The 27,122-nt window shown below is 40.7% G+C and overlaps 1 protein-coding gene and 1 pseudogene across 4 annotated transcripts in view; both read left to right on the forward strand.

The window, feature by feature from the left end:
• The first annotated feature begins 3,230 nt into the window (after positions 1 to 3,230).
• Positions 3,231 to 27,122, forward strand: part of MPP7 (MAGUK p55 scaffold protein 7) — a 288,719-nt gene continuing 264,827 nt past the window's right edge. For 2 of the 3 annotated variants that reach the window (XM_081118191.1, XM_081118193.1), the window contains exon 1: positions 3,231 to 3,433. The gene's annotated coding sequence lies outside the window, so the exon portion shown is untranslated. The remainder of the gene's footprint in view (positions 3,434 to 27,122) is intronic. The other variant, XM_081118192.1, reaches the window with a different exon arrangement.
• The window catches only part of LOC308547502 (large ribosomal subunit protein eL13-like), a 32,775-nt pseudogene continuing 23,590 nt past the window's right edge, over positions 17,938 to 27,122 (forward strand). Inside the window, exons 1-3 of the transcript in view lie at positions 17,938 to 18,079; positions 19,156 to 19,449; positions 19,747 to 19,854. The product of the transcript in view is annotated as a large ribosomal subunit protein eL13-like (transcript). The remainder of the gene's footprint in view (positions 18,080 to 19,155; positions 19,450 to 19,746; positions 19,855 to 27,122) is intronic.

Genomic DNA, 27,122 nt, shown 5'->3' on the forward strand with positions numbered 1-27,122 from the left:
GAGCTAGTCCGGTTAGCATGTGGCCCCTTTTCATCCTCACTCCTCTGGTTGCAAGTCGCGTGGGGTCCCTTCCAAAGGAAGAAATAGGGGAGGGAATGGTGCAGGTGTGCTCCCTGGAGGAGAGCAAATGCTGGGTCCTTCATTCTGAGGGTCCCTATCTCTCTCTTGCAGGTGGAAATCTTAGGGGAGTTCTCAGGAGAGGCTCTCAATAGACTATTCATCAGCTTTCCAGGTGTGCTCTTCAGAGTCATGGTCTCCATTGATTGGTTGGCAACAGGGCAAGGGGTCATTAGTCAGTGCAGCTGGTCCTGAGGCAGCCACTGCATCACTTGTCTGGTTTTGCTGCTTTTCTGGGCCTGCAGCTGAAATATAACTGAGGCCTAGATGTTATCTTTAGGGAAGAAAAGTCAGGGGGTCCAAACTGAATGACCAGCAATATGTTAGGAGAGGAAAGGTTATCCTGCGGACAAGGTTATTGTTTTCCCAGTTTTGCCCCTTGCTAGGCATCGGGGCTTTCTACCCTGGCGAGTTTCTGTACCTGGCCCATTGTCCTTGCTCTGCTCAAGTCTGTCTAACTGTCTATAACACCTCTATCTTTATAATTAACTTTTAAAGTCTATTATTCAGGTGCAGAGATTATTTTTCAGTGGCTTTGAAGCACTGTGCCATGTATTTTAAAGATTACATTTTTAACTTATTATTTATTTATTTATTTTTAAATATATCTTTATTGATTTCAGAGAGAGGAAAGGAGAGGGAGAGAGAGAGATAGAAACATCAATGATGAGAGAGCCATTGATCGAGCCCACAACCTGGGCATGTGCCCTGACCGGGAATCGAACCCTGATCGCCTGGATCCCAGGTCGATGCTCAACCACTGAGCCACGCCCGGCCGGGCTTAACTTACTTTTTAAAATTTATTTAGTTACTACTTCTTTTGATTCATCTGCCACAGTCAGCTGGATGCACTGAGTTACTGACATTTCCCAGCATTCCCTCTGATTGGCCCTCCAAAGTGGAGCTGGATCTCTTTCCTTATAATTCTGCTAATGGTGCAAGTTCAACTTACCACCTCTTGTTTTCTTTTTCTATTTATTGATTTTAGAGAGGAAGGGACAGAAAGAGAAACATCGATTTGTTGTTCCACTTATTTATGCATTCATTGATTCTTTTGTTGTTGTTGGAATTCTTTTAATACAAACCAATAAACAAAATATTTTACTAATTCCACTAAATTCTATTAATAATAAAAGACAGCAAATTCAGTTTTAATGTACTCTGCTAAAACATTATAACATATCAAAATATGCAGAAGATAATAGAAAATAGTATAAACTCTTGAGTCCCCACAAAGTTCATTTAGTAAATCTTAATGTTTTCAGCGATTCTTAGGTTTTCTTTTGTTTTTAATCTTTATTGTTGAGAGTATTATAAATGTTCCCCTCTTTTTTCCCCTCATTGCCCCCCTCCACCTGTTTCCAGCCCTGCCCCAGGCCCTTCACCACCCTATTGCCCTATTGTCCATGTCCAGGGGCAATGTATATATGCATGTTAATTGGTTAATCTCCCTCCCACCCCTGTTCTTGTATGTGCCCTGACTAGGTATCAAATCGGAAACCTTAGCCAATGGGACAATGCTCTAACCAACTGAGCTAACTGGCCAGGGCTTTTTTTTCATATATATTTAAACACAATTAGACCTCAACACTAAGTTACTTGCTCAGAGTACACTGGAACACATTTTCAGACTATTGTTTTGGAGTCTATGTATTACAAGCATTCTGCAAAATATTTGTTAGGTAATGAGGGTACTGTCCTTTAAAGAGCTTTATCTTATTCTCAGGGAAAAAGAGAGAAAAGCTGATTTGTATCAGGTTTCTTGTCCTTACTTCTTTACAAGTTCGTTTTTACCTAAACATTCCTTTCCTCCCTTAGGTTTGGTTTTATCAACCTCTATTTTTTTTTTTTTTTTTTACAACTAATAAATATATAGAGTTGTTGGGGGAAGTGCTTCATTTCAAATAGCATGTTTCAGAACCTCATGGGAATGACAAGAACAAATAGAAGAGTAAGATAGCCAGAGTTAAGTGAGTGTGGTCCCCAGGTAAGATATGTTGACTTGGGGCCTGGCTGATGTGGTCTGGATCTCAGATTACTTAACTGTGGGTCATTGATAATCATCTCAACTCCCTCCTCCTCCCTCCTGCCTTCGATTTGCAAAGCCTGAGTCACATCTTGAAGCTCTGTCACATTCCTTTCTTATAATTCTCTGCCTTAGCTGAGCTTTCCAATTTATATCTTCTGAATTTCTTTCTGTTGTCTACTTTTGACTTGTTTATTAAAGCTTTATTAATTTGGTATTTTGGATTCTAAATTCTTCCTGTCAGGGAGGATCTGTTTACAGTGTAGTGCATTCTGCACCATGTGTTGGAAAAGTGGTAGGTACTCAGGAAAGAGTGTGGGGGAACCTGTCATATTTGTAAAGTCCCTTAAGAGAACTGAAAGGGGTTGATATCAATACATATTTTTTGATGGTACTCAGCTGTTGCGTATATTACTGTATTTTCTTCTATTGTGGAGGAGTTAGTTCCCCGGATATCCTCAAAAATTTGCCTTTACCATTCTCTGCCTTTTACTCATTTTCTGTTTTGTTTTTTAATTATAAAAGTAATACGTGCTTTACATGGAACACGAAAAGGTAATAAAGTCACGTATAATTTTATCAGGTGAAAATATTTTATGCCTTTTCCTTGCATACAATTTCCCTCTGAATCTTATGCAGCACTTAAAAAATGCTCACCAGACTTCTCAACATCCAAGTGATGTTAAAGATTAGATGTGATTCACCAAGTTCATACGCAAATCAAAGAGTCGCTGTAGGGGGAGTTCACACCTGACACAGGAACCCGGTGCCTGAGGTCCCGGCAGGTAGGCGGCTGGTCCCCTGGCCGCAGCCTGTTCTGCCGCCACCTAGGAATTAAGCGAGTGGAGGCGGAGCTTCCGATGCTTGAAAGTAGGGAGAGGAGCTACCGAGCTGTCACCAATCAGGGCTCCGCTTTGTTTTCTCTTGCCGACCAATCAGAGGGCTGCTCTGGCGAGGCTGTCTTCAAGTCTGAGACGCCCAACCCTAATGCAACCTATCAGCAGGCGCCTCATACAAAGCGTCCGTGGCGCTCCCGCCCAGCGGGAGGCGAGGCCCCGCCCCGCCCCGCCCCCTCCACCGTGGCCCCGCCTCGTCGAGGGAGGGGCTCAGTTGGTTACTCGCGGGGCTGGAGGTGGGGGCCCGGCTCCGGCTGGGATCGTGTGTGCAGCGCCCGCCGGCTTCTGTTTGTCCTCTGCGGTGGCCGCGCTGCTGTCTTCCCGCTCGCCTCCCAGCCCGGCGCTGCAGGGGCCGGGGCGAGCGCGCCTCCCGCGGCCACGCAGCCCGGAGCAGGTAATGGGGCGCCGGGGCTGCAGTGCCCACTGGACAGCCGGCGCGGGGCGGGCGGTGGGATCTGCTTCCCCTGCTGCTGGGGCCGGCGGCGGCCGGGACGAGTCACCGGAGCCGCCCTCCCGCCTCGAGGCGCCTCCGCCCGAAGCCCGCGGGGCGGCGGCAGTACCTTGCGGGGAGGTGGGGGCGGGGCCGGGCGGGGGGACCGGAGGGCGTGGGGCCCCGGCAGCTCGGGCGGGACCCCTTGGGGACCTCGCTGGATTCGGGGCGAGGCGGCTGGGCCCGACGGAGGGCGGGAGGACGTGCAGGTGGAGCGAAAAGCCGCGGAATTGAGTCAGAGTCAGCACCCTGGGGAGAAGGACCCACTGATAGAGTGATAAGCTGCTCAATTTTAAAAGCTTTTTTTTTTAAAAATTGAGAAAGGTATCTCTACTTGGGTAGTGTTAATTACATACTTTCTGGAGACAGGCGCTTTGCAGTGAGATTTACACATTAACATTGCTTACTTATTTTTTAAATTAAAAGCAGCTTTTAACGTGAACTTGTTTGAGAGCTTTTGCTCAAGTGACAAGTAGACAGAAGTAGGGTGACTCACCTTTGCCTGCTCTGAAGTGGGGAGCGGCGCGATAGCAACGAAAGGGAGGAATGCCTCTGCAAGTTTGAAAGGATTGTGGGGGTGGGACCTTGTTTCTGTCACTCATGCGTGAGAGTAGAATTACTCTTTCTTCTCTCTAATTTTTAAACAGCTTTCAAAGTTGTTTTAAAAAAGGCCTCTTTAAAAACAATCTTTGGGTTTTAGGGATGCACCTGCTACTCATGCAGTAACACTTTGCAGACAAGTCCTAGGCAATTAACTATATGATTTGATTTACTTATAAAGAAGCACTTTGAAGCGCTGTTACCTTTTCTTTGACGTGCTTAATGTAACCTTTTCATTCACCATTTGTTCACAAGAGAGATGGTGAAGGTCACCAGGTTTTAGCAGTAATGGCACAGTGTGGACTCTTGGAGCAGTGTTCTCCCTTTCCAGGTGCACTCCCTTCTACCAACTCCTATTTACATTTAGGTCTTTTAATTGAGAAGCTCAAAGCATCGCGTCAATTTTAGTATCCTCCTGCCATCCGGGAGGCAGGTAGTATTTATCCTGCTCATTTTACAGGTACATAGACTCAACGCCCTAGAGATGAAAGGACTTTTGCCCCAGGTTAGTTAACTCCTACTCGATTTTGTCCCTCTAAAGGATTTAATCCAGGACCCAGCAAGGTCCCCACCATCAAGCAAGCTTCTGCATACCCATTCGATCACATGTACATGAGTCAAAGATGGAGATGGTTATTTCCCAGTAAAGAAATATTGTCTGTTAGGTGGATTTTTTTTTCTCTGAGGTTGCTAAGATAGTCTGAATCACACCAGAAAGGTATTTTTTCACACAGGCAAAACAAAACAAAAAACAAAACAAAACAAAACTGGGTGGTGCTATGTGAAAATCTCTATTTTAAATTTTGGGAAGTGTTCCAAATTAGAGAACCTTACTTATGTTTGCATCAGTGAATTTCAGCAGTGTTTGTTAACTTGAATTGAAATAATCTGCAGAAGGCAAATAAAAATGAAGTGTAATATATTTTGGTCACAACTTAGAGGGACTTTGTTTGGAAAATTTTTACTATAAATTTGGGAGAAAGGTTGAAAGTGTAAAAGTCATTTCTTCCTTAATTAGAATAAGTCAAGGCAGGGAGTGTAGGTGTTAATGGAGAGCAGGGTTAGGTGGTTATTTGGGAGGAACCTTTTGAATGATGTCAAGGCTTGGGGAACTCACGAGAATTATTACATTATATTAAATTTATTAGTCATCAAGAACATGGAAATGTCTTATGAATAACTGAATGAAACTGTTCTAATTGTGAAATAATCCCTTGTTTCATGGTAAATGCATCTGCTGCATGTAACATGTATGTTTTGACATAACTTATTTATGTAGGATGAGGCATCCCACCCTGTCATCTGGCTCTGATTCTTTTTATTTGTTTTTGCAATAGTGCCTTTACTTCATTTTTCCTCTTCTGTCAAATTAAAATTTCTAGCACCCAAGGAAAAATTTCCATTAAGAAACCTTTATCATCTGTGAATTTGTATGGAAAATGAGTCCTGTCTTCTGATGGTTATAGCTGTCTTGACGTGTGGGAAATTGCAAGATTTAGGCTGTTTATATAAAGTAGTTGCTTGGGTTCTTAACATAGGATCTCTTTGACTTCCCCTTTTTGACTTCCACTAGATGGTGCACTGGGTGCTGCTTTTTGGAAATTTCAATCAGGTTTTTTTTTCCTTGTAGCATTTCACTGGCAAAGGTACAAATGTACTACAACTGTTTCTGTTGTAATTGCAATTCAGAGAGAATTGCAATCAGTGATTTAAGTCAGTTTTATTAAATGAGCTTCCTTGGATGGAAGAAAACAACAGCTTAAAGTGAAAGGAATTGTTGGTAATTTTAGAAATAACTTCTACTAAAAAGCCTTTCTGGTGCACCTTGTGGTCCAGAACCCAGAACAGAATGTGGATTTATTGGTCCTTATCAGGCATTTTATTTTTTTCTTGAATGCTCATGTATATCTTTTTAATCTTTTAGGAGAGCATGATTATCACCCTGCTTCACATAGGAACCCTGCTGATGGTAGGAGCTGTTCTTCAAGCTTGTTTGTTCCAAGGATAGCTTGGTGAGGTTGTTAGAGAAGGGAGATGAGAACACATAGCTGTTGCTTTGATAAAAAGCAGTACCCATTTTAGGGATAGAAGTGGCAGTGTTAGTGGAGAATAAGGACTAGTTAGGATGATTACATTGGAGAGATGTTTTTGCAGAAAGCACTGGACTTTTTAATTAATTTATTTTTTATTTTTTGGTTAATCCTCACCTGAGGATATTTTTCCATTGGTTTTTAGAGAGTGAGAGGGATGGAGGGAGGGGGAGAGGGAGAGAGAGAGAGAGAGAAGCATTGATGTGAGATCAGTTGATTGCCTTCTGCATGTGCCTCCATTGGGCTTTGGATGAACCTGCAACCCAGGTACGTGCCCTTGACCGGGAATTGATCCCAAGACCCTTTGGTGCTTGGGCCAACACTCTGACCACTGAGCCACACTGGCCAGGGCAAGCACTGGACTTTTAAAAGGCAGGAGAAGAATGTAAATGGGAATGTGTTTATTTTGGTCCCACTGAACTCTGTGTGGAGAAGAACTTAGGTAAATCCTTCCTTGGAACCAACTGTGGTCCTCAGGGAATTTGTTGGTGATTGGGAGGGGAAAATAAATAGGTGCCATTCCTTCTGGAAAGGTAGCTCCCACCAGTGCTGCCAGCCCTTGGATGAAGGTGAGCGTAGAAGGGTGGGTGGTTGTAAGTAGCCAAGCAGATTAAAAACTTGCCTGAGTATGGGCTTCCTAGTGCATTCTCCACCCTTGATGACTTGAATCACATCAGTAAGCATTCTAACTCAAGTTCATAGCTATCCTGTGGTCCAGACTTGGGATAGTTTCCTATTTAATCTTCAAATTTGTTTTTAATTAAAAAAAAAGTAGAATACTGAACCTTGTAAAATGACTTGAATATGCAAGTGAATAGCTTAAAAGAGTATTTCAGCACATGGTAGGCTCTCATTCTGGGTAGGTGTTTGGATATACTTACTTTTGATACTTTGTCTTCCTCTCCCTAAAAAAAGGCTTTATTAGAAATAGGCAAACTTGAATATACATAGACTCTACTGCTCGAGATTGAGAACTTGAGTTGGGGGAGGAAAGAAGGCTCTTGGCCTAAATATTGCTTTGAAAAGAGAAGGTGAGGTAGGATGCTGTAAAGGGCTGGTCTAGGTAAATGACAGGGAGAACTTTAGCACTTTTTGCTGTAGTTTATGTTGTAAAAGCATCTGGTTAGCTTTACTCATGACAAAAACAAGCTCTTTGAGAGACAGTGTCTATATATGTTTACTGAAAGCAATTTGAATCTTAAGAAATATTTCTGAGTGTTGTAACTTTTTTTTTTTTTTGGCAAGTGGAGGTTTGTTGAAGTGATGTAAAAATTTGGTGTTGAACCAGGGATAAAAAGGATTATGGAACTATGGATCAAGATTTTCAAGCTTCTGCTATATTCAGAATAGTTTTTTCCTCTTCTTAATATGGCTCTGATTTAACTTGTGGAGATTCTGTTTGGATCTCTGTGCTCTTTCCATGTTTTGAATTTAGCTCAGTTCCCTGTAAGACCCATCAGTGTAGACTTCTTTTTTTTGTATGGTCTAATCAGGGTACAGATTAGGTGTTTTGTCAAGTTTATGGGAGGAGTTGCTGTAATTTTGGCAATGAGGAAATGAATTAATACTATTTTGATATATTTAGAGGCATTTTGAATAGGATCAAAATTTTATATTTTGGAATTTTCAAAATGATAATCATTTAACGTGCATACAATTAAGTTGAATATAAAAACTTTAGACCAGTGGTTCTCAGACTTCATCATGCCTCCCAATCATCTGGAGGGCTCTTTACAAGTTAGGTTGCTAATTCAGTAGGTCTGGGGGTGGGCCCTGAAATTTTGCACTTTTAATAAATTCCAAGGTAATAGTGATGCTGCTGGTTCAGGGACTACACTGTGAAAACCACTGAGGATATTCCAGGGGGAATATGAGTGCAGTGGTTAAGAACATAGGCTTTGAAGTTGGAAAGATCTGGATTGAATCCCTGCTCTGACACTTACTAAATCTTTGACTAAAGGCAAGTTTTTTGTTTTTTTTTTAACCTGTTTTCTCATTTCTAAAGTGGAAGTAATATATATAGTATTATGTTGCTGTGAGTATTAAGTGAAGACAAGTGTGTGTAAAAACTTGTAGAACAGTGCCTGGCAGGTTGCAAACATGCAGAAAATGTTGGCTTTTAATCATAAAAATCAATGAGTGTATGAAGTGGAGGCTCCTCAAGGACAGAAACTAATGTTTATCCTCATTTCCTCACATTGTGCGGTGGAAGAGATATATGGGTACTCAATTTCTACTTACAAATGAAGCAAAAATTGGTGGATCCTAGTAATTTTCCAGAAACATTTAGAGAGAGAGAATTTTTACATGGCTAGTTCCTTTTTCCCCCTAAAAAGGATGAATTTTTTGGTCAAAATATGTTGGATTCATGCAGTAATCATTGTAGTCTACACTTTATATAACAGGAGTTTTAAATGTTGTTCCTGGGAGTTTAGTTACAGGAAATACCTAAAAGTCATCTTCAGGACACATACCTGTGGTATGGTGACTTTGTATTTGATGACCCTGAATGCATTTCTTGGAGATGTCTTTGCCCAGCTTGCTGAATGCCTGGTTAATTAATTAATCTTTCTTTCTTTCTTTCTTTCTTTCTTTCTTTCTTCCTTCCTTCCTTCCTTCCTTCCTTCCTTCCTTCCTTCCTTCCTTCCTTCCTTCCTTCCCTCCCTCCCTCCCTCCCTCCCTCCCTCCCTCCCTCCCTCCCTCGCTCTTTCGCTCTTTCTTTCTCTTTCTTTCTTTCTTTCTTTCTTTCTTTCTTTCTTTCTTTCTTTCTTTCTTTCTTTCTTTCTTTCTTTCTTTCTTTCTTTCTTTCTTTCTTTCTTTCTTTCTTTCTTTCTCTTTCTTCTTCTCTTTCTCCCTTCCCTCCCCTCCCCTCCCCTCCCCTCCCCTCCCCTCCCCTCCCCTCCCCTCCCCTCCCCTCCCCTCCCCTCCCCTCCCCTCCCCTCCCCTCCCCTCCCCTCCCCTCCCCTCCCCTCCCCTCCCCTCCCCTCCCCTCCCCTCCCCTCCCCTCCCCTCTCAATTTTTATTGATTTTGAGAGAGAGAGAGAAACGTTGATTTGTTGTTCCACTTATTTGTGCATTCATTGGTTGCTTCTTGTATGTGCCCTGACCAGAGATCAAACCCTCAACCTTGCTGTATCAGGATGATGCTCCAACCAACTGAGCTACCGGGATAGGGCAATGCATAGTTAATTTTCTCTCTGCCCATCTGAGAGCCAACCTCTTGTTGGCAATCTTCTGAAAAGTTGCACCCCTCTTCCCATTACTCCCTGTCACAATCACTCATTTAATATCTGTTGTAGTAGCTATCACACTCTTACCAGAACTTTGTTTACTTTTCATTGTTTCATTGCTAGAATGGAAACTATGGGCAAGGACCTGATCTTGGCTACTGTGTTCCCAACACAGTACCTGGTGTAGAGGTACTTAATGCATATTGGTTCAATGAAGGAATGTATAAATTGGGGACCCCCTCCTCTGCTCCCCCCAAATCAGGTGTGTAGACTTGAGTGCATGCTGAGTTTGTTAGATAGGACAAGGTTCTCAAGTCTGGGCCGTTCTTACTAAATGCTGTTTTTGCTAAATGTTGAAACGTTGGACAGTATTTTGTAGACCAGCTGTAAACAGGATGAGCTTGACAGGAACTCAACCCATAAACGTAGCCATCTGCAATGTAATTGACTAAATAGTGTATATGAGCAACGGCTAAGCTTCCTTTCTGAGGGACAGAGCTTTGGACAGAATTACCCTCTTTTGCTTGCTGCAAGTAAAAGAAAACTACTTTGGGACAGCCACATCTCGTTCTTGAATAGAGCAGTCTAAGCTAGAGCACACCAAGAGGCGAACCCCTTGAGTTTGGTAACAAGTTCATGGCCCACTATCATTATTGGTACTCAAAAAGCCTGTCATTTTTTTTTTTGTATCTTTGCCGGTCATCTCCTATGCCCATTCATGTTCCCCCTTTCCCCTACAGGACCCTCTCAGGCGTATACATAATTTCATCAAGTACTGCCAGATTTTCTGGAATGGTGCTAGTTTACATTCTTGCCAGCTGTTATCCCCACATTCTTGCTGGCACTTGGTATTTTCTGACCTTATCATTTTTTCCAATCTGATGCAACAGATTGAGTGATGTTGCTGTTCTTATTTGCAGTTCTCTGATTACTAATGCAGTTGAGTATCCTATCATATGTTTATTAGCTGTGTGGGTTTCTCTTTTGAAAAATTGGCATTTATATGTTCTTTTCCTCTTGTTTTAGATTTTCTTATCCCCCTCTCTGCTTTTCTGCCCTAATTTACAGGAGCTTTGTTGTTGTTGTTGTTTTGGTATATTTTACATGTTAATCTCATTGGATTTTATTTATTTTTAAATTAAAATGTGTTTTTGTTTTTTATTTTGGAGAGAGGAAGGTAGAGGGAAAGAGAGATAGAAACATCAATGATGAGAGAGAGTCATTGATCAGCTGCATCCTGCAGGCCCCCTACCTTGGATTGAGCCCGCAACCCAGGCATGTGCCCTGATGGGGAATCAAACTGCGACCTCTTGGTTCATGAGTGGACGCTCAACCACTGAGCCATGATGGCCGGGCAGTCTCATTGGATTTTAAATGGTGCAAATATCTTTTAGTTTTTTACCTGTTCGTTAGGTGTTTTTGTTGAAATCCTTTATGGAACAGAATATTTAATTTGGTATAGTTAGATCCATCCATTTTTTTTTTTTACCTTCCAGATCTTACTTAGGAAGTCTTTCTTTGTTCTTTTTTTTTTTTTTTTTTTTTAATATATCTTTATTGATTTCAGAGAGAGGAAAGGAGAGAGAGAGAGAGATAGAAACATCAGTGATGAGAGAGTCATTGATTGAGCCCGCAACCGGGGCATGTACCCTGACCGGGAATCGAACCCCGATCCCCTGGATCCTAGGTCGATGCTCAACCACTGAGCCATGCATGGCCGGGCTATTTCTTTGTTCTTAGTTAACAAAATATGTTTCTATAATTTGTCTCTTCTTGTTTGAATTCTGCAGTGGTTTTTGTTTTTATTTTCATTTTTATTACTACCACTTGTTTATAGGTCATAGAGTCTAAAATTATTCTCCATGGTCTTGTGCCTTAGATTAATTTCTAAGTATCTCAGTTTTTGTTTCTACTGTGAATGAAGTTTTTTTTATTGTATTCTCCTCCCACCCAGTATAGGGGAATCCTATTGATATATATGTCCATATATATAACTGTAAACTAATCTTTCTGTATTTAATATTTTTTGGCCTTGCTGAACTCTTATTATATTTTAATGGCTAGTTTTTCTTTTGGATGTTTTATGAAGATGGTTATTTCATTTTAAATAATGACCATTTGTCTTTTTTCTTCCAGTTTTTATTACCTGTTTTTTATAGTGATATGCTGAAAAGTAGCATAGTTAGTGGCCCCTTCATCACTTTAATACCTTAAAGGGAATTCATCTTGCCCTGGCCATTGTGATTCAGTGATTAGGGAGTTGGCCTGTGCACCAAAGGATCTCGGGTTCGATTACCAGTGAAGGGTACATATCTGGGTTGCAGGTTAGATCCCCGGCCAGGATGCTTGCTTGCAGGAAGCAACCATTGATGTGTCTTTCTCACGTCGATGTTTCTCTCTCTCTTTCTCTCTTTGTCTCCCTCCCTCCCTTCTAGTCTCTCTAAAAATCAATGGAAAAAATGTTTTTGGGTGAGGATTAAGACAAATAATAAAGGGAATTCATCTTTAGTTTCACTTGTAATTGGGAAATTTCATTTTTTAAATTGTATTTTATTTTTTTATTATTGTGACTTCATTGGTTTTGAAAACTTGAGAAATAAGCACAGACTTCTCTTCTTAGTCTTGGTAAGGTAGCTGCCATAGATAGTATATAGTTCTTAATTCCAAAAAGTTATAGTTGTGTATATTGAGGTTTTTAAATTAAAATTTTGAGTTATTTTTCTCACTCTTTTCTAAAGTAAGTTATGTGTGAAGACTCTGGTTAGTTGAAAGCCATCATGCGCTTGGAAAAACAAAGTGGAAATTGTTATGCATTTTAAACTATGAATTTAAAAAATGTATTGAAGTATATCTACTGGGGAAAATGTGTATCCTATATACATATACTAGGTTATGCATATCTCCTAATTCATATATCCTAAGTGTGCAGCTCACTGAATTTTCACAAACCAAACACACTTGTGTAACCAGCACTCAGATGAAGAAGCAGAATATTAGCAGGATCCCAGAAGCCACCCTTGTGCTCATTCCCATGACCCTGACTTGTAACTAGAATAAAACTGGTGGTAGTTAGTGGTCTTGGTCTGTCACTCGCCTTCCCCCCACTGGGCTCCCAAATTTTGGTGTTTTGTTCCAAGGGCAAATCAAAGAAAAATGCCATGTCTGAAAGCTCAATTGAATAAGCACAGCTTTGACCTGGGCTCCAAACATTGGAGTTATAGTTTTTGAACTTGTGGTTTCAGTACCACTTTACACTCCTTAAAATTATTAAGGACTGTTGTTTATGTTGGGTTATATTTGTCAGTATTTCCTGTGTTAGAAATTCAAACAGGAAAGATTAGAGTATTCATTAAAAAATAATAACCCCATTATAGGTTAACATAAATAACACTTCTTTATGATAAAATAACTATTAAAATAAGTGAGAAGAGTGGCATCATTTTACATTTTTGCAACTTTTAAAAATGTCTGGCTTAATAGAAGACAGCTGGATTCTGGTACCTGTTTCTGCATTCAATCTCTTGTGATTTATTGTTTGGCTGAAATAAATGAAGAAAGTCTAGCCCCGTACAGACCTTCAGTTGGAAAAGATAGAAATATTTTAATGCTATTTATTTAGATGATTGTGGATATTCTCTTTGATATTACACCAAAACTCTACGAGTGACAGTTTCTTCAAGTTGCAGAGTGTAATCTGAACCCATATCAATAAGCTTTTCTCATTATTTTATATTTGAATCTACTGGTCTGTCTTGCATTTTGACTTTTTACACACATGTATAATTTTGAAAATATTGATTCACAGAATTATATAACTCTTTTCAAATGTTGGCTCATTTTATGATACCATTTGAAAAAAAATCACCAGTGATCCTATCAGAAAAATTTATAAGTATTGAGAAAGCCTATCATGTTTCTGGTGGCAGATAAAATTTTTCCAAAAACCTAATTTTTGTTTGGAAGCTTGAATTTTATCACTGACAACAAATATGTCAGATGTTTTCCCTAAAGCAGCAGGATTGCTTTGTTCATTTTTGAGAATATGTCTACCAATACTCAATTTTCAGTATTCAGTTTGTCTTTTTGTTATTTTATATAAGAATGATATTCTATGGGGGGAAAATCTGCTAGGTCAGCTTGCAAATCAAACCATTGGCACAATTTCTTTTCCTTGAGACAACTACCATACATCAGTGTATAGCCTGGCTTCTTATGTGTGCTTCCTATTTTGTCACACAGAATATTAAAAAGAAATGTGTGCAAGGGTCAAGATGTCACACAATTGTTCCTTTTCACTGTTTCATCAAGGACATTCTTATGTGAAACTGGCATTTTTCCCCCCACTGAGCTCATAATGGTGAGGACTACAATGATTACCTGTATAGTTGGCTCCACTGTCTTACCTCACGAAGGTGCCAGCAATTTTACACACCCTTATTTATATGTCATTAGTCAAATGTTAGTATAGTGAAAATCACAAATAACATTTCAGCATGATTATAAAAATAGTTTTGATGTCATGGATGTCCTGAAAGGTGCTTGAGCAACGCCAGATATCATGGATCACTTTGAGAACTGGCTTATAGCACCTCTCGCCAGTGCACTTGAGGGTCAGTTCATACTGATCTGTCTCCCCTGAGGCTGCTGAACCGGATCCAGTTTCTTCGCTTACTTACTCTTAAAGATATCTTCTTAGAAGCAGGGACTTGCTACTTCTTGGCTCAGCTCTGGTATATTTTTCCAAGTGAAAGAAAGTTTAGTAGTACTAGGAAAGAAAATATTTCTGAGATCAGCAACTCCAGACCTGTATAAAGCTGTTAATTTTGCTGTCCAATCACAATAAATACGTCCATAAACAAGCTAATACTTGATGACTTTTTCATCTTTTAAGATAAAGATAATCACAAAGAGAACTTATCTGTATATGTATCATGAAATATTTGTTTTGTAGTGTCATCATAATTAAGAATTATAATAGGTGGTTACCTGTTGTCATGCTTTTATTTAATATGTGGTTTAACATGTTCTTCTTCTTTTATTTCCTGTGAGTAGTAATTAGATCTTGATTTGATTTTTTTCTATTTTTTGGTAAAACTGCTTTGTAGTTGGTGACATATACCTCTAGCTGTAGTCATGCAGTGTTGATTGTCTCTCTGTTTTGTGATGTTCATGGCCGTTGATCCCTTATCCATTGTCTAGATCCATTATTTTATTAGGTTTTACAAAATGATGACATTTTAGCTATTTTTTCATTAGAATATTCTTTTTTTTTTTCCGTTTTGTTTTGTTAATCCTCACTTGAAGATATTTTTTCCATTGATTTTTTAGAGAGAGTGTGTTACCAGTGAAATAAGGAGACCTGCGTTCTTGTCTTGAAGGAAAGATTTAAATTGAGAACTAAGTGTAGAAAAGCAAGAGTTTATTGACTGCAGCAAAATATACTTAGGACAGTGAAACAAGGAAAGGCATAGAAGAAGCAATAGGAGAGCCTAGGCTGGGCTGCTTTGGCTCACTGAGAAGTCAGAAAAGGGAGCCTTGGAGACACGTTTGGGGGTTAGCCTGGGATGAGCTACCACTGCCCATTGCTCCTCTCATTGCAAGTCTTGTGGGTTCCCTTGGAGTTTAGGAGATAGATGCCCGTGGAGGAAGGAGAGGGGGAAGGGAATGACACAGTCATGCTCCCTGGAGGGAGAGTGCCCTGGGACCTTCATTTTCAGTTTTAAAGGCTGGGCGTTTAGGGGAGATCTTAGGGGCAGATCAATAGAATATTCATCAGCTTTATGCTGATGTACCAAAGTGAGATTTATTCTCTTAATTTGTCTGTCCTTTGGTGTGGTTGGCAAATGGCACTTAATAGGATTTCTGTTATCTGTCTCCTTGAGTAAGGTGAGTTAAGCTGTTTACCTTCTGGTTGGGGAGAAGTGCAAACCACTTACTTTTTTTTTTTAAAATCCTCACTCGAGGATATTTTTTAAATTGGTTGCCTTCTGCACTCGCTTGGGACATCCAGTATGGGGTGCCCTTGACTGGAATTGAACCCGAGACCCTTCAGTCTGAGGGCTAATGCTCTAACCACTGAAAAAACTGTCTAGGACCAAACCATTTACTCTTAGGTGTCCTTGGTTCAGGGAAGATAGGATTTACTAGGTGGCTGTAAACTGCTGTTTAACTTCTGTCTTAGTTTCCCTATTCTGCTTGTCCTGGAATTTTCCTAGCTTCTTACTATGCTATAACAGGTATAGGCCAACTCAGTCCTATAGTTCAGCCCATGAGTTTTTAGGTGGTACCCAGAACTTTTCCTGCCAAAGCTACTCATTCAAGACCACATCCTAGGGGTGCTGGTGGCCTGATGCACCAGGGGTCAGCATTGGGGCTGCGGGCTATGTGTCAGTGAAAAACACAGGCTTCTGGTACAAGGTAGCCAGACTCTGCTCCCCTCCATTGTTTTTCTTTGAAACACCAAGCTGAATTGCACTAGTTTTTATAAATAAATTAAAAGGAAACTGATAATAGAAAATACTTTTGTCATATTTTGGAAATTGGTTAATTCATTGAAATAAAAAAAATTATGGTAGACACATCTTGGTGCTATTAAAGAAATTGGCATTTTTAAAAATTAAAACAGGATTTTTCTTGCCTATAGAATGATATATTTATTGCATGTAATTATCCTTTTATGTAACTTAGGTTGTATTCTGAGAGCAGATTTGAGAATATGTAAGCTATCCTTGACTTCAAGGTAGATATAGTATAATAAAATAGGTGAAAAGTTGACCTTTATTTTATATATTTGTTACTGGAATTTTGTGGGTTGAATGAGAAAAATTATGTTTATTACAGCATTTCCCCCTCTTTAAATTTTATGTTGAGAAATGGATGATGGAAAATAAAGCTTTCTTTGGAAAAAAAGGAAAGCAGTTAGGTGAAACTGATTATGGGAGGGGCAAGTCAAATGGAAGTAGGGTATCTGTTGGAATTAGGGTGAGAGAAAAAGGGAAAGCAGCCTTTTAAATCAGAGACTTTCACTCCGATTTCCTGCTAGGCTGATTGACTTAAAACAGGTCCTTCTGCTTCAGGCCAGACCTGTTTTAAGGTGCTTCTCCTCCCTCCCTGAATTCCTTCTCATAATTTGAGTGATTGCTGAATACACAGTACTTAGTACCCAGACAACAAAAGCTATGTAAACATCTACATCTGTATATATTTGTGAAACCCCTCCTGGGGACTGGTTAACAGGTGATGATCAGCGGTTGGATTCTTCCTAACATGGGTTTTTCGGTACTCTTCCTCTCCTGTGTATTTCAGAATGGTATCTCTTCAGTAAAGCACTTTATTTCGGTATTGGTGCACATTCTATTAAACTGATCACCAAGATCTGTTCAGTTATTTTTCAGTGTCTTAAAACTTAATAAATTATAACTGAAGTGATTTTGACTTGGCTTCTGTTGTTTTTGAGGTTTCTAATCTCCACAGGAGTCTAGAACTGACTAATGAAATTTTCCCTTATTTTTGCATATGGAACTTAAAATATTCTTAGAGAGAGTGAATAGTATAGCAAGACTCCTTATCAGAATAGACACTTTTCTGTCTGAGAATAATTTAGGGCTTAATAAAAGCTTTGGAATGCTGTAACAGATTGGGAGAGGCTGGAGTTTATAGAAAATAACTACCATTTATTGATCCCTTACTATATGCCAGGCACTATGCATAGGTATTCATGTTTAATTCTCACAGCAGCCTTTTGATATTGTCATTTTACCAATGGAGAAAAACAGGCCATGGAGAAGGTAAATACTTTGCCCTGAGTCATATCACTAGGAAGTGGTAAAGCCAGGATTCACACCCAGCTAACCATTCTCCTTACGTCAGAGCCCAATGTAGGAGACAATCAGATGATTTGAATTCATATTGGGATTTTTTTCTCTTTTATACATCTTCAATTTTTCTTATTTTGGCTCTCCCTTCTTAATCTAGACAAGCTCAAGTCTTACCTACTTTGGCCAGTGCTCAGAAATTTTTCCACCTCAGTGTCCCTCTAAGGATAGAGAAGTCTGAGGCACATCAAAAGTAGCCCATTGTAAGCATGAAATTGTTCCTAAATTTTATGTTTAATCTAATAGATTAAAAATCACTTTTGATTGTGGAAAATTGACACTACGGAAAGATATGTCATTTTTATGCCCACCTTTGAAACTCCACAATATGCTTCAGTTTGAGACACTAGTCTATAGGACTTTGCAGTGATGTCATGATCAAACGTGTAGTTTAGATAATCCACCGTGTTGGTAGAGTGGAGGTGTCAGGAGAGGGAGGCTGCAAGGGGTGTTTTGGAGGCGAGATCCCCAGCGTAAACAAGGCCTGTGGAGCCGACATCGAGAGAACTATTCCACCTTTTTGTGTACAATGCTGGTTATATAAACTGTAGCAAGCAGTGCGCTGTCGCGTGCGCAGTTGCACCATGCTGGATCCTCATTACATCACACGCAGGATGGTCGGGGTCATGGATGGGACACCAAGACCTATCAACCCTTACCTGACACATCTGACACTCCACCCCGTAGATCTTGGGGGACCACCCTTTAGACCACAGGGCAGTGCCCTGGGCACAGAGACCACAGCAACAATAAAGGGTACAGCAATTCCTTGCTGCTTAGCCCATTCCTGGGTTTTCTGCCCTACAAGTGGCAGTTGGCCTGTAGTGGCCTCAGTTGCAAGCAGGGCTGCATAAACAGCAGCCAGTTGCTTCTCAATCAAGGAATAACGGACTTGCACTCCTTTCCACAGTTGGGACTAAAAGACAATGGGAACCTTCCGGGACCCATGCCGTTGCCACAGTCCCCAACTGAAACCTGCATTGTCCACATGCACTGTCGAGCCGTGTGGGTATAAAGGTTTGCCAGAACCCTAACAGGCCTGGATAGGTTTGTAACTGTTTCACCGTCTCTGGACGGGGAAATGCCTGGAGTTTATCAATAATGGCATCGGGTCTAACTTCTGTCTTACCTGACCAGACAACACCCAAGAATTTGACGGATAATCCAGGCCTTTGTACATTGTCCTCGTTGACTGCCCACCCCCCCAGCCCACCAGGGCTTCTCAGAGGCTCATGGTGACTGTCCACCCCCAGCCCTCAGGGCTTCTCAGAGGCTCACAGCACCACGTTCCAAATCCGGAAGAGAATCAGAGATTAGTAAGATATCAGCAATACAATGGGACACATGCACAGTAGGGGGTTTGGGCCAGGTGGCCAAGTCCTGTGCCACCAGTCCGTGACATAAGGTAGGGCTCTGCAAATAGCCCTGCCTCGTGGTAAAACCGCACAGGTCTATTGCCAACCCTCCCAGGTAAAGGCAAATTGTTCTTGACTCTCTGGAGCAGTGTCAGTGGAGAAAACGGCGTTGGCCAAGTCCACAACATAGTGGTAAGTTCCAAGTTTATGTGACAGTCTATCCATAAGATCAGTAATGTTCGGGACCCCTGCATGCAAAGGAGGCGTCACTTTGTTCAATTCCTGATAATCAACAGTCATCCGCCAGGAGCTGTCAGGTTTGAGGACTGGCCATACGGGGAATCAGATGGACTGTGGGTGGAGCGATTAGTCGGCTTTTTCAAGCTTCGGGATAGTCCGTCCTACCTCCTGTGTCCTCCAGGCAATCCCTCAGTTGCTGGACAGCATGACCTGTTCCCTTTCTCAGCCGGCTCACAGGACTTCACGCACGGGAAGATGGCACCGACGACCACACCGTGCAAGCAGCGTTCAGTTGCACTCAACTGCTGCTCCAGCTCTTCTTACTTGTGCTGCAAATGCTGAACTTGCACCTGCAACTCCCGGTTCTCTCGGCTAGCACGTTGGAGAACAGACGAAAACATGCTCGGCACCCGCCCGCGGCTTCGCTATGGCCAGTAGGGATGTTAGCCTCCAGGAGCTCCAGAGCCTTCAGGGCCTCCTCGGGTCCGGGCGACACAGATCCCAATCTTCCGGCGGTGCCCACGTCAGTAGGTACGCCGCCGCCGGGTACCACGAGGTAGGGGGCCACGTGTCCTGCACCCGGGGGTCGTTCTCAGTAGGAGGCGAGGGGAAACCCACCTCATCCTGCCGACTGAGCCAAGTGTCGGGAGAGGGAGGCTGCAAGGGGTGTTCCGGAGGCGAGATCCCCAGCGTAAAGAAGGCCTGTGGAGCCCACATGGAGAGAACTGTTCCACCTTTATTGTGTACAGTGCTGGTTATATATAGACTATAGCAAGCAGAGCGCTGGTGTTGCATGCGCAGTTGCACCATGCTGGATCCTCATTACAGGAGGTTACCATCATGTGCCCGCGCAGGATGGTTGGGGTCATGGACGGGACACACCTGACATGAGGTCATGTGGCAAGGAGGTCATTGACATGGTACAGATGGACGAGGGTAAGGGGTTGAAATGAGGAATAGAAGGTGGCAGGACAGGGATGCATTTAATACAGATTTAGGCCGAATGACAGATTAGACTTGGTAACTGGATATTGGAGAGCCTTGTTCTCCTATTTCTCAGACAGCTTTCTTTCTTCTTGGTTTCTGCCACTGGCTTTTCTTCTTGCTCCTGTCCCGTAAGTGTGGGAGTGCCTTCAGGACCCCATCCCCCAAAGTTGGGCCTTTGCTCCATTGTGTTAGTGGTTTTGGCTATCCTTTCTGTATGAGTGACTTCTAAACTGCCAGTGAGTGGTTCCCCTGAGCTCCAGTTCAGTGAGTCCACCTGAGCCCTTTTGCTGAAAAGTTTGCAGTTGCTCAATGGAATCTCCTGGATATTTGAATGTCTTAAGAGTTGGCGTATTTGATTTCAAGTGCTCTTCTGCTAAAACCAGCGATAACATTTTCAGGTGGTATACAAATTGGTAGGAAGAGAATATTTCCACAGCCACTGTGAATTAGACTCAGGTCCCTATTTAATTAACCAAGGATACAAAACTCATTGGAAGGTGTGTGTGTGTGTGTGTGTGTGTGTGGGGGGGTGCACATTGGCTGGAATAGCAAGTGGCATTCCTTTCTTTGGCCCTTTGGTGCCCAGTGAGGCATGCAGCTGCCTGTGATAATGTTAGGATTACATCACGGTTCCAATAGAACTAACAGGAACTATCTGTGTACTTCCTTTTTAAGGGAATGTTCATAAACAGCTGATTCTCCTAGTTTTTCAACTAAACTAGTGTCCTCAGGGCCCAAAGCCTCATTGTGAGAAGGCAGGGTTGATGTCCTGGACAGTCTGTTTCCCAGTTCTCTTCCTTGTTTAATCAGTGTTTATTTCCTTGGTAACTGAAACCTTAAGGCCATGTGTATAGATAGGATGCCCCCAAAAATGTATACACACACTTTGAATAATTGTGAAGGCAGTGTTTATTAAACTACATTTCATTTTCAAAATTGAGCTCTCAGCTGTTAAAGTGTATATACAGTTTTTTGGGACACCCTCTGTGTATGTGTGTGTGTATATCCTAATGATTATGAATGTGGACTGTAAAATTAAACAGTACTTTCAAAAAAAATGATTTTAGCTGCAGAGAGGAAGGTGGGGGTGGGAGGAGAGAAACATCGATTCATTGTTCCTCTTATTTATGCAGTTATTGGTTGCTTCTTGTATGTGCCCTAACCGGAGATTGAACCCAAAACCTTGGTGTATGGGGATGACACTCTAACCAACTGAGCTACCTGGCCAGGGCTTAAACAGAACTTTTTAAAAACCACTTTATTGAGGGGTGATTGACATACATAAAGCTGTACGTAGTTAATGTATACAACTTAATGAGTTTGGAGTTAAGTACAGGCATACCTCGCTTTATTGTTTTTCAAAGGTGTTGTGATTTTTAAAAACTGAACGCAAGGCCCTCCACCAGCAAAAAAAAATACACTTGTTTTATTTTGGTGGCGTGGAATGAAACCTGCAACACCTCCATGGTATGCTTGTGTACACCCATGAAACAAACCATCACCACAATCTATGCCTTACACCTACTTTTTTGTCACCTCTAAAATATTCTTCTCTTTTTATTAATTATTATTTTGTGAAAAGAATACTCAACATAAATTCTACTCTCTTAGCAAAATTTTAAGAAGACAATACAGTATTGTTAGCTATAGGTGCTATGCTGTACAGTAGATCTCTAGGACTGATTCATCTTGTACAACAGAAACTTTGTACTTTTTCTGGTATCCCCACTTCCTTTCTCCTCCAGTCCCTGGCAACCATCATTCTACCTTTTGCTTCTATGAGTTTGACTATTTTAGATTCATTGATAAGTGTTATCATGTAGTAATGTCCTCCAGGTTTTTTTGTATTGTTGTAAATGGAAGCATTTCCTTCTTTTTAAGGTTGAATAATATTCTAAACATTTTTGGATTCAAATACCAGCTCTGCTCATTGATGGTCTTCTGAATTTAGGCAAGTCATTTAATCTCTCTGCCTCAGTTTTCTTGGCTCATAATAGTACCTATCTCAGATGATGGTGATGAGAATTAAATCAGGTAACACTAGAAAGCACTTAATATAGTGTCTGGCACAAATTAACTGTTAATAAATGGTAGTTGATAATCATTATTAATTAACAATATTGTTAAATACTTTAAACAGCTGATTTTTAGTCAGTAACCAGATGCTGTGATTTCTTTTTTTTTAACCCTCACCCGAGGATATTTTTTCCATTGCTTTTCAAAAAGAGTGGAAGGGCGGAAGGAGAGAGAGAGAGGGAGAGGGAAGGGGAGAGAAAGAGAGGGGGGAGAAGGAGAGAAAGGGAGAGAAAGAAAGAAGGAAAGAAAGATGTGAGAGAGACCCATTTATTGGTTGCTTCCCAGGCAGGGCAGGGTATCAAGCCTGCAACTGAGGTATGTGCCCTTGACCAGAATCAAACCCCAGACCCTTCAGTCCATTGGCTGATGCTCTAACCACTGAGCAAAACCAGCTAGGGCCAAGATGCTATCATTTCTTTTCACCATGTCTCATGTTGTTATTCTTCTTTCTGTATTACTGCTGCTCCACCTTAGATCAGATATTCATGCCTCTTGTCTAGATGGCAGTAATCAGCCCTTAGCTGACTGGCCTTCGTGATTTCCCTGCATTCCGTACAAAAGTGATATTCCTTCTTGGAGATGGCTGTTGATTCTTTGGCTCTACCACACTGAGTCCAAATGACCTTATTTGACTTCTAAAGCCTATCTTATTTAGTCCCAAATATGGTTATTTTCCATTATTATTTTTTACTCATGCTCTATTCAAACATAGGAATGTGTTCCAAAACACACATTTTCTTTTTCTTGCCTGAATCGTCACCCTGGATGGCCTCTGCAGGCGCAGTCCCACTTGTCTCTTGTGGGACAGTTTGACCCTGTCATGTGGAGGTTGCAGTGTGACCTCCACCTGGTCTGTGCTTTCCCTCTTCTGAGGTGATTAGGGCCTTGGTGGTCACACCTTCCTTGTGACTGGACCCTAGCCTTTCTTTGGGAAGGTCTAGATTTGAAGACATTTAATTACTCTGTTGCTATTATGAATCTAGAGTCAAGAGTACTAGGTATTGCACTAGCCTCCTTTATGTATAAGCCCAGTAAAAGGAATTTTGTTTCCTGAGGGGTGAACTACAGCATCACTATATTACTTTTTTATATCTTATTCTTAAAACTATCAAGTCTAGAGTTGGTGCATAGTAATGTTTTCTTTTTATTTATTTTTGTTCTCTTAGTTTAAGGGGTCTTAGCAGTTGCTAAACTGAATCTCCACTGAATCTCTTATTGGTTAAAAAAAATACAACAAGATGCATGAGCCTGCATTTCCTTGTTCTCTTTAATCTGCATTTCCCCAGGAGTAGCCCTTGTCTGGCCTGTTGTGTTGGGGCACAGTCGGGGGCACAGTGGGGAAGCACTGACCTTCCTGAGCTCTTGGCCTGTTCAAATGACCTGATCTCATTTCACATGTTCTACTTACTTTTGCACTTGACAGTACAGTTGCCCACAGTACAGTTGCCCTCCCTTATCTGTGGTTTCACTTTCTGAGGTTTCAGTACTCATTGCCAACTGCAGTCCAAAAATATTAAATGGCAAAGTCCAGAAATGAACAATTTATAGGTTTTAAATTGCATGTCATTCTGATAGCAGGATGAAATCTCGAACCTTCCTGCTCCATCCTGCCCAGGTCTTGAATCATCCCTTTGTTCAGCGTCTCCACTGTGTACATTCCCTGCCCATAAGTATAGGGAGAAACAGTGTATATAGGGTTTGGTACTATCTGTGGTTTCAGGCATCCACTGGGGGTCTTGGAATGTATCCCTGCCAGATAAGGGGGGAACTACTGAAATAATAAGGGATCATTTAGCCACAGTGTATACTTGAATTTTTTTGAATTTGATGATGGGAACATTTTAAGACTAAGAAATTGGGAGGAGGAAGAATTAATACAAATGTCTCTGAGGGTAGGGATTTTACCCTTATTTTTATATTGTTGGTGCCCATGTGGTATAAATGATTATTGAATGAATGCGTGAATTTCTTAAAGAGCACGCTGTGCATTTCTGTAGTTAGCAAACGACTAACCCAAAAGACTAATTCAGAGGTTCACTTCTTGGAGTGAAAGGAGCCACTGTGCAGCAGAATGTCCCTGCTGGTGGTTGGCTTTTGAGGACAGAGTTGTAAAGGCAATGGGAATAATGATTGGGAGTGGGAGGGAAGACATTGGATTTATTCAGAATTGTCTTAAGTAGCTTCTTCCTCTGGACTCTTCCGGGTGACCTTTCCTAGTTGAGGACTTACCCATAGTGAAGACCCACTCTATAGATGAATTTCTGTATTCAAACCAGAGTTTAGATCTGCTAATTAGGCCATTCTATTTGAAGAAATATGTTAGTCCAAAATAGGAGTTGGCGGCTTGGTGAAGAAGTTAGCCTTACTCTGTTCACCCTGGATTATTCAGACAAGTTATGTCAGATATTCTCTGTGTGAGAATAATTTTCATGAGGTGAGAGATTTGGATCCTCCCCTTTTTAAAATTTAGGTGACATTTCAGAAATATCGAATGACAAACACCGTATGACCTTTATCCAAATTAACAGGTGTTAACATTTTGGCATATTTGTTTCAGATTTTTTTTTTAGGTAGTGAAAGAAACAAGCCATTGTAGATAAAGTTGAAGTATATTTTCTTTCCCTCCACATTCTATTTCCCTTTCTTCCTCACATGGAATTGCTAGTATGAATTTGTGTGTACCCTCCAATCTTTCTGTGAATGTGCTTTTGTATATGGTATGTCTATAATTTTAAGAACATATACAGTGTTAAATGATTATTAACATAAGTGATATACTGTATGTTTCATTCTGTTTCTTTTAAAGCAATTGTTTTGACAATATCTAGCCATGTAGATATATACTAGATGACATTTTCAATTGCAATGTTTTGTATTGTCTGCAGATGTCTTCTTTATGTGCCTGGTTGCTAATGTAAATCCATTATTGGTTTCCTGACATTTAATAAAATTCATTATTTGTTTATATGCATTAAATTGATTAGAATTTAAAAAATTGATACTGTTAAGTGGAAAGCCTAATTTTGGCTAAATTTCTATATGTATTTTAGCAGACAGTCTCAATATTTTGTCTTCCAAAAAGTGGCTACAAAACAACTGTGATGGGTGTGGAATTGTTTGCAAGGGACCTTGAGTAAGTGGAGTTTTTGTCTTGAACTAACATGCAGAAGTGCTTTTGCTGCTTTGGAAATGTGTTACTGTGTGGGGAAGTGTTACGTTATTAAGTGTTTTTTTCTTTTTTTTTTTTTGTAACAGTTGTTAGTTTTCTGTGTTAAAGCAATGTCCCCTTTGGTTTAAGAAATATACATACATATAAAATTAGTACAGTATTAATCCAACCCTGTTCATCTAATCAAGCTTTGGTCTCATTGCTCCCATTGTCTGTTGGACATTTTCATTTGGATATCTCATATTGACCTCATTCAGAGATTTAAAGTGGAAAAGCAGGTCCACTTTTTAATTTACCCAACTTCTGTTTATGGTACCACTAGTCTTTTTATATCTAAGATGAGGAACTGTGGAGTCATATTTGAATCCTAACATCTCTGTTTATGGTACCACTAGTCTTTTTATATCTAAGACTAGGAACTGTGGAGTCATATTTGAATCCCAGCATCTTTTTAACATTTATTTCACTTTTAAACCTGCTTTTCCCCCTTGACATTCTCTACTGCACTAGTCCCTTGTATTCTAACCTCATTGCCATCATTCTAGTCTTAATACATTTACCTCTCACTCAGGCTTTACTGTAGCTACTGCTTTGGTGAATATGCGGCCTTCAATTTACCCTGTATCCCATTATGAGATTTTAAAACATCACTTGTATTACATTCCTTTTGAAGAGGACTTCTTCCTTGTGGACTTTTAAGGGGTCTGAAGTTGCTATGTTCGGACTTCAGTTCTGCCACTTACCAACTATCTGTATGACCTTGAATAAATTGTAAATGTTCCTAATAATCAGTTTTCTCATATGTAAACTGAGACAGTAATAAAAGTATATTTATTTACTTTTTAACCTAACCCTATTTAGGTTATAGGGTTGCAGTAGGCTTAAAATCAGAGGATACAGGCAGACCTCCAGATATTGCAGGTTTGGTTCCAGATCACCGCAGTGAAGTGGTTCTAATTTTTTTGCTGGCGGAGGGTTTTGCCTTCAGTTTATATGTGTAAAAAGACAAACCACAACCTCTGTGAAGCACAATAAAGTGAAGTGCTGTAAAACGAGGCATGCCTACATACTTAAAGTACTGTGGCTGGCACAGTCAAGTGTTAGGCTATTGTTCCTAATCATATCCAGATTCCATTGTTCTTGATATTGTGCTAACCTGTAACTAAGTATTCAGCTTTAAGCTTTTAAACATATAAACCTGTTGTATAATCAGATCAGTCTCTTTAGGCTTTTATTCCTCTCTGCAAATCGACCCTCTGCAGGCATGTAGACGTGTGCCCCTGTAAATACATACCTCCTCACAATTGGGTACTGCCATAGGTTTTCGTTTGTAGTGTCTTCCTTTTTTATTTTCTACTCATCCTTTAAAATCCAACGCAGAAGCTTCTTTTCTGGTTTGTTTTTTGGCAACATTAGCTTACTGTACTGTCTTATTTTGTTTTTCTCTATATAATGCCATCTTGTTTGTTTACTACCTTGTATGTAAAAGCTATTTTCTTATCTCAGTTATAAGTCCCTTCTGGGCTGGGCCCCTATTTTGAACTACTCTTGTAGCCTAGCCAGCGCTAAGTATTTAGTAATGACTTCATAAAGCTTGCTACTTGGTAATGTTCACCCTGGGGTAAAAGTCATGTGACCGTCTTTTTGGTCGGTAATACTTAACATATATACATGACTGTGATTGTACTGGGTTGGGAATAAAAATCTTTGAGGTCTAAAAAATGCAGAGCTTTCAGTTAATGCAAAGAATACTTGTGTTCTGGTGGAGAGGAACTTTTCAGTGTTTGCACTTTGTGATAGCGCTCTTGATGCCATTTGTCTTAGAAGACTTAACTTCTCTGCTTTCATAGCTTCTAAATGCTTATCTCTTAAGCATGAGGGTAGATGTGGGTGAGTGAACTGGAATGTGAGGGTGGGTAGAATTATCGTAGTTCATTGAGCTCAGAGGAGCCTCTCTTCCATAGGAGAGGCT

This window comes from Miniopterus schreibersii (genome assembly GCF_964146895.1).
Source record: "Miniopterus schreibersii genome assembly, chromosome: 1".
Classification (NCBI taxonomy): Eukaryota; Metazoa; Chordata; class Mammalia; order Chiroptera; family Miniopteridae; genus Miniopterus; species Miniopterus schreibersii.